We start from the raw sequence: 7881 nt of genomic DNA on the forward strand, positions 1-7881 counted from the left end.
CTATCATATTCAGATAATTAGCTTTGACACTGGTTCACCCTTACAACCCAGTCCAGACCTGCTCAAGTTCCTGCTGTGTCCCTTTCTGTGTGGGAATTTAAACAAATTCTATTTCCTTCCATCTTCTCTTCTTTACAATGGTGCTGCCTCTCATTGATTGGAACAGGATAAAGAGGTAACTGCAATAGGAATAGAGGGTTGAGATTGTCAAGAGTCTTTTTTTTTAATTGGATATTTTATTTATTTAATGTTATCCCTTTTCCAGGTTTCCCCTCTGTAAACACCCTATCCTATCCCCCCTTAGCCTACTTCTATGAGGGTGCTCTCCCACCCATCCACCCACTCACCCACTCCCACCTCACCGCCCTAGCATTCCTCTTCACTGGGGCATCAGGCCTTCACAGGACCAAGGGCCTCCTCTCCCATTGTTGCCAGATAAGGTCCCTTTAGCTCCTTCAGTCCTTTTCCTAAATCCTTCATTGGGGTCTCTGGACTCAGTCTGATGGTTGGCTGCAAGCATTCACACCTGTATTGGTCAGGGTCTGGCAGAGCCTCTCAGGAGACAACTGTATCAGGCTCCTGTCAGCAAGCACTTCTTAGCATCAGCAATAGTGTCTGGGTTTGGTGTTTGCATGTGGGATGTATCCCCAGGTGGGGCAGTCTCTGGATGGCCTTTCCTTCAGTCTCTGGTCCACTCTTTGTTCCTGTATTTCCTTTAGACAGGAATAATTCTGGGTTAAAATTTTGGAGATGAGTGTGTGGCCCCCATCCCTCAACTGCGGGGCCATGCCTAACCTCTGGATATGGTATCTACAGTTTCTCCCTCTCCTTTGTGGGTTATTTCAGCTAATGTCATCCTCATGGGTCCTGGGAGACTCTTGCTTTCCTGGCATCTGGAACTTTCTGGTTGCTATCCTCAGTTCCACATCCCACATTGCTACACACCCCTGTTCAATTTCCTGACCCTTTGTGCTTCTCCTCCATCTCCTCCCATACCTGAATCTTCCCCTCTTTTCCACTCCCCCTCTTCTCTTCCTCCCAAGTCCCTTCCACCCTCTACTTCCCTTATTTTGTTCCCCCTTCTAAGTAGGACTGAAGCATCCACTCTCTGGTCCTCTTTCCTTTTTGGGCTTCATGTGGTCCGTAAGTTGTATCGTGGGTATTCCACGATCTTTGCCTTATATTCACTTATCAGTGAGTACATACCATGTGTGTTCTTTTGTGACTGAGTTACCTCACTCAGGATATTTTCTAGATCCATCCATTTGCCTGTCAAGAGTCTTAATGTGCCCATCACCACTGGCTTGCTCTGCTTACTGGGCAGTTTACCATGTTGCTTCTGTCCACTGAATGAGGGATACTTTGTAGCATATGTGTCAAGATGCTCAGGGGACTAAGTTTATTTCTTCTAAAGGATTCTGCTAATTGTGAAGTGTTCTTTCAAATACAGTGATATTGTGAAGTGTTCTTTCAAATACAGTGATATATAAATCCTTGCTTTCGGGGAGATTATATTTGAGAAGGGGAGATGTATCTCAAATTGGTGCATAGTGTGATGTAGACAAACGTTATGAAGAAAAATGAATTGTGGTGAGGATATGGTGACCAGAAGCTCATACAGGTAAAGTGTCAAACACTGTGTGCTATTTTGGTTTGTCTGAGTTTAAGGAGAGGCCATCGGTGGCTTTACTTAGAAGGAGCTTCGGCACTGGAAAACTTGGCATGAGTGGTTATGTATTTCATAGGAAATGAAGACACATTTATGTTTATTTTTGATTTGATGTCATACTTAGGTGGAACACTTTTAAATCCTTGAAAAGACCGTTCAAGTTGATTATTTTAAACCCAGGATGTAAGAAGAGATACCAAAAAGAGGGAAGCTTTGAGTACCTGTTCATAACACTTGTTCTCTACGTGACGTTTCTAATGGATGGCATTCCTCATGGAAAGATTCAAAGAGACCAAAGAGTTTGAAGCTGTGTAATAGGTGAACCATTTGGGCTTCCACTGATGTGCTTCCTGTGTGAGAGAAGTGATTACAGCCAAGTGTTAGTAGCCAGGGCTCCATGCACTGAATTCTGTAGCTCAGCTGCTCGGCTCTGAATCCATCCACAGAGGCTAAGCCTAGGGCAGCTCTATAGAAGCTGACGGGCAGCTTTTATCAAGACTATCAGAAACAGAACACAATCAGCTGTGAAAAATGATGCAAATACACACACACACACAACACACACACGAACACACGGCAGCCAGATTGACAGATAGTGTTCATGAAAGTTACAGATGCAGAGGGGCAGACAGTGGAGGTGACGGCAGAGATGACTAGATACCCAGTCTACCAAGACCACTCTGAGCAACTGTACAGGGCTGATGAGTTGGCTGCTAAGAACACTTCCTCCCTGCCCTTGGTAATCAAGGCAACTTGACCATGAAGGCTGAAAGAGCCCAGTCATCTGGTCTGGATGAGGCTGGTCTACACCTGACTGAACTTGTCCTCTACAGTTAGGTCAGGTCAAAGACAAGAACAGAAGGGACAACGAGTCATTCTTTCCATGTTCTTTGCTCTAGGTCAGGACAGACACTTGAGCCTGACTCAGAGAGGACTAGCCTGGGGGACTGTCGTCACCCTACAGTGCAGAGAGGTTAGTTACTACGAGTGAGCATTCCAGCAGACTTAGGTTTGGGATTTGATTCACAGCCCTGGAAGCTGCTCTGGAGCCTCTTTAAAGGAAAAGGCTGCCTCCCAAAGATTGCTTTAGACAAGAGAGAATATCTAGCTCGGGCTTCTGGCACTGGCTTCTCCTGGCTGCACAGACCCTTTGTAATTGAACTCACAAGGGAGGAGGAGGGAACAGGACTGAGCTGTGTTGGCCAGTTCTAGTCTGGAGAAAAGTAAGGCTGCTTTGTGTTAGGTAGGGAATTATCTGTAGAAACTGATGTATTCGATTGATATGTCTTCAAATTAGGTCCTGTTGAAAGACAGGGTGACCTAAGTCGGCAGGCACCCTTAGAGAGGGCAGCTACCTTTTCAGGCCTTTGGCTTCTTCAGCAGTTAGAGGGTCAAGTGTGGCCTCTGAAGTCCGAGCGACAACAGTCTTGGACTCAAACAGGAAAAAGTAACAAGTAGGTACCCTGGCCACTTCATCCCAGTCAGGAACTACCACAGGGGAGAGTTCCTCAGGATAGATCAAATGCCACGAGTATAGAACATCATATAAAGTTAATATTAAAAAAAATCAAGTTTTCACCAGAGCTTTGAAACATTGTTCAGGTTCAAGGCAGTCCATGGGCAGCTCTCACTTTGAGTTCTGTGGTGACTAAGGGCTCTGGAAGCAGGGGCAGCGATGTTGAAGTTTTGAGGATTCTGGACCATGATTTCAGAAGGCAGTTTGCCACTCTTAAAAACATGTTTCTTCCCGTCCATCTCCTTACTCTCTGCTCAGCATTCTCATCACTTGCTCACCATTGGGCTTGCAGGTTTATGTGAATCAATCTGCAAGTCTGTCTACCCTGCTAGACTCGATGTCTTCAGATACAAAGCCTGGGCCATGTATTATGTGCGCATCCATCACACGGCGCATGGGACTAACTGTCGGTGAGTGCTGAGAGATATACAACTTAAATGTTTATTCTCATGCTGCCCCTAAGAGACAAACTATGAGAATAGAGATTCACAGGACAGCCAGCTTCTTAAGAATCTGCCAAACTCTAAACAGCAATGACCAGGTTGATCATACTGAATTTGGGTACAAAACAAAGGCAAACTCTAATCAAGCTGGCCTCTGATAATGTTGCTGAATATCAAAAAAGGAACAAAATCCTCTTCGTGTCTGTCAGTTAGTTAACAGTGAGATCAGCACACCACTGGTGGAGAGCCAGGCTTCCCGGAGCACACCCCCGTCTTCTGTAGGAAAAGAAATTGTCAGCACACGATGCTGAAAAGCTGGACAGACGGACAGCTCGAGGGGTGGTTCAGCAACTCTGTAAACCTGTGGGCTGTGGAGGTGCCCTAACCCACAGCCAAGACAGACTTGAGTACCAACATGTAGATTACTACAGTTTTAGTAACAACAATTTAAATACGCTCATCTGTTCATTTCATGTGTCCACTCATTTATCGAGCAAATATGCATACTGGGCACTTATTGTCATAGGGCTGGAGAGATAGCTCGGCTGGTAAAGTGCTGATGTTACAAGCATGGGGACGTGGAGTTCAACCTTCAGAGACCAGGTTTAAATGCCATGTGTGGTGCACACTTGTCCCAGTTCTGGGGACATAGACAAAAGTCCCCAAGGCTCCCCGGCCAGCCAGACTAGCCTAAATGCTGATGGCCAATGGGAGATTCTGTTTCAAAGGAAACAGATGACATTCTTGAGGATGATACCCGGGTTTCCTCTGGGTCCTCCACATACGGGTACACACATGTATATGCAGACATGTGCACACACTTGCCCACAAATAGACAACACAGAAAATTTTGCTATTTTCATGAAACTTACATTCTAGTGTGAAGACAAACAATAAAAGAATTAAGCTTGAGCAGATACGCTAAGTGTTATGGAATAAAGAAGAAAAGCAAGACGTGACTTGAGGGCGGGGCAGGCGTGTGGTGACGTCCCCAACAGCTTTACTGAGACGGGGTGAACTGTGATAGGGAGTGAACAGGAAAGGGAGTTTGTCTTGGCAGTGTCTGGGAGTACAATCCGAGGAGGACCAAAGACGAAGTTCCTGGAATCAGTGTGGCCTGGTGAGTACAAGCCAAGAATCAGGGAGGAGGCCAGCACGGCTGGGGTTGGTGGGAAAGGTGGTAACAGGGGAGCGAATCCAGGATCTGTCACAGAGGCCTGGCAGAGTATAGCCATGACTGATTTTTGCTTCAGATGTGAGGGCAGGCCTTGGGGTGTTTTTGAGCAAACCATCTCGGCTTCTGCTCTAACAGCGTGGATTTGCCTGTTGTGGTGAGAATAGCCTGTGAGAACGGTGGCGGGAGCCTAGCTGCAATAACAGAGGTGAACGCTGACTGGAGACAAGGCTGGGGTTGGGGAGGCAAAACAGGGATCTGTAGCAGAGAAGGAGCAACAGTGAGGCTGAGATTAGACTGCTAGAAACCCCAGGGGAAACCAAAGCCATTGTGATGTTCTAGGAGCCAAGTGAAGGAAGTATCTAGGGAGGAGCGAACCAGCCACTGTGTCACCTCCCTGCCAGGTGACATAATGTGAGGACTGAGAGATCATGAGGGTTATCAGATCTACAGTCAAGGCTGACCTTAAGAAGGGCAGTTCCAGAGAACAGTGGAGGCTTGGGTACGGATGCACGAGCGATGGAACGGGAAGAGAGACTGCTGCTGTCAAGGACTTCTGCAAAAAGAGGCAGAGCAAGGAGTGTCAGTCTGAGGGACAAGTGGGGTTTGAAGGATTATTTCCAGGTGGAAAAAAAACAAGCAACACACATATGCAAGGGGATGATTGGATGATACAGGTGACAAGAAGAAGGCTGGCCCAGTGTCTTAAGGCAGGTGACAGAAAGCAAGAATGGTGAATGGCTCATCTATCAACAGAGGGAAGAATAGGGACAGAGTTCCCAGTGGTGAGAGGTCATAGAAGTCCCCTTGACTGCTTGCATTTCTTCAGCAAAGCAGAAAGCAATTGTGTCTGCTCAGAAGGCAGGAGGGAGGGCTGGAGTTACAGATGGAAGGCCACAACGCCGAGGAACCCTTTTCCTACCAATAACACGACTCTTGCGCTGGTTATGGAGTTTAGAAATGGAACAAGAGGAAATGTAGGTGGAGATGGAGTAACAGCTGTCGAGGATGTTTTAGCTGGCAGCCAACTACCAGGATGAGGGTAGGGGTATGTCTAAGGTCCCTCTGAAAATTTCTGGGAACTTTTGTCTAGAAGGCATTTTTAGAAATAAATAGAATCCTTGTTGTGTTAAATAAAATAACCCTTTACAGGTAAATAAATAGATGTAGTTACATTTACCTATCCTAATTTATGTGAGTATTTCAGAATTCCAGTCATCAGAGTCAACAGAATGCTTACCAAAATGGTAAAGGCAAAAGAAACTATGTCTAAAATATTTGATCTAAAAAAAAAAAAAGTCAAAATTAAGAATTCTTATCTAATGGACTGAGGGAAATGTCTGCTCTTTTATAAGCACTGAAAGTCCCCAGTAATCATGCAATAACAGTATTCATCTACGCTCAGCTCTTCAGGAACTGCTGGGAAATTGCCTCATTAACCTTTATATTACCCTTGTGGGGTCCACAAGAATTTGATGAGATTTCCATTCTCTACGGTAGGCAAATGGAGACAGGGAGATTTGAGGAAAATTGTAGACATAGCTCAAATATAAATAAATCTTGTGTTGAATCCTGCGAGAGTATAAGAATGAATTCAAGTCTATTAATCACCTCAGGATGAACCCGCCGTTTTGAACCTGTATCATAGACCTCAAGATGAGGAAGTCATGTTGGAAGAAATGGTGAGAGGAAGGGAAGGAGACTAAAATGTATTCGTGTAGGCACTCGAGAAGCCAGGACTCCATTCCTGTGGTAATGGCAAAAGACAGGAGAAAAGTGTGCAGACTAGGAAGTGAAGCTGGAATTCTTCAGGGTCTAAAGAGAAAGAAAGGAGTGAAAATCAGGCAAGTTTGGGGAAGGATCTTATGTGGGGTACACAGGGAAGGAACTCAGATAGGCCAACTCCACGAAAGCATGAGCTGAAATCATGTGGTCTTGAGTTGGAGCAGGTCTGTTTTGGGCGGAGGAGGCTTGGAGAACAAGAATAGCCTTCTCATAGCTCGCCACACAAACGAGCATCCATTTAAAGCAGCAGCTAGCATTTACTGAGAACTTCTTGTCTTCCAGGCACTCTTAGCTCTTTACATGTGGTCATTCTGTCTTACTGCCTATGAGGGAAGGTGGCTCTTTGGCGCCAATTACTGAATGAAGGCATGGATGAAGGTGGCTGGCTCAAAGTTGGTCTAGTAATGCAGACCAGTCATTTATGTAGAAACAGGAAGACACACAACAGATGCGCAATCTCTGTTGAGTCAGTAAATGAACGAACCAATAACTACACAGACGAGCATGGTACACTGCAGAGGTGAGACCTAGGCAATGTTCAAAGAGTTCATTATGGTTCGCGTTGGAAACATCCACCCCCAGGTTCATGCGTTTGAGCCTGTGTTCCCCTGCTGGTGGCAGGGTTTTGGTTTTGGACAGTTATGGAATCTTTGTACCTGTGGCTTGGCTAACAGAATTGGGATAATGGGTGGTGCCTGTGATGGTGACATCGGCTTCTGGTTCTGGCTGGTGCTCTTTACTTTCTAATCCACCCAGATGTGGGGAACTGTCAGTGCATACTTCCACATCTAGAGATGGAGATGCCCCAGCTCTCATGACTTCTGGGACTTGATAGGTGGGATCCCCTGAAACCAGGAGCCATAATAAACCCTTCCTCTCTTAAGTTTACGGTCAGGTATTTTGTCACAGTGGTGAGAAAGCAGTTGATGCAGTCCTTCAGGACATGACGGTGCTCTACCTTTTCTTTAGTCATCTTTTCTTCCTCCTGGGCTCCCCTTAGCCACATTGCCATTGCTTTCCCATGACCCAGACTCCTGAGAAGTGTTCTTCAATCACTAAAACATCTCCAAGTTTGTCCCTCAATCCACCAGCCCTCAACCTTTTCATTCTCTCTTTGCCTAAAGGATCAAACTATTTTTTTATTTAAAAATTCTATGAAACTTTATTACAATAGAAGAACTGTAGTAGTACAACACACTACAATGAGACCAACACAGACTGCATTCGTCCCTGATAAATTCTTCAGAGGCGTTGGAGGAGGAGGAAAGCTGTGAGGGAGAGACAGAGCTTGGAG

Source organism: Grammomys surdaster, unplaced genomic scaffold (assembly GCF_004785775.1).
Source record: "Grammomys surdaster isolate TR1022 unplaced genomic scaffold, NIH_TR_1.0 332368, whole genome shotgun sequence".
NCBI lineage: Eukaryota > Metazoa > Chordata > Mammalia > Rodentia > Muridae > Grammomys > Grammomys surdaster.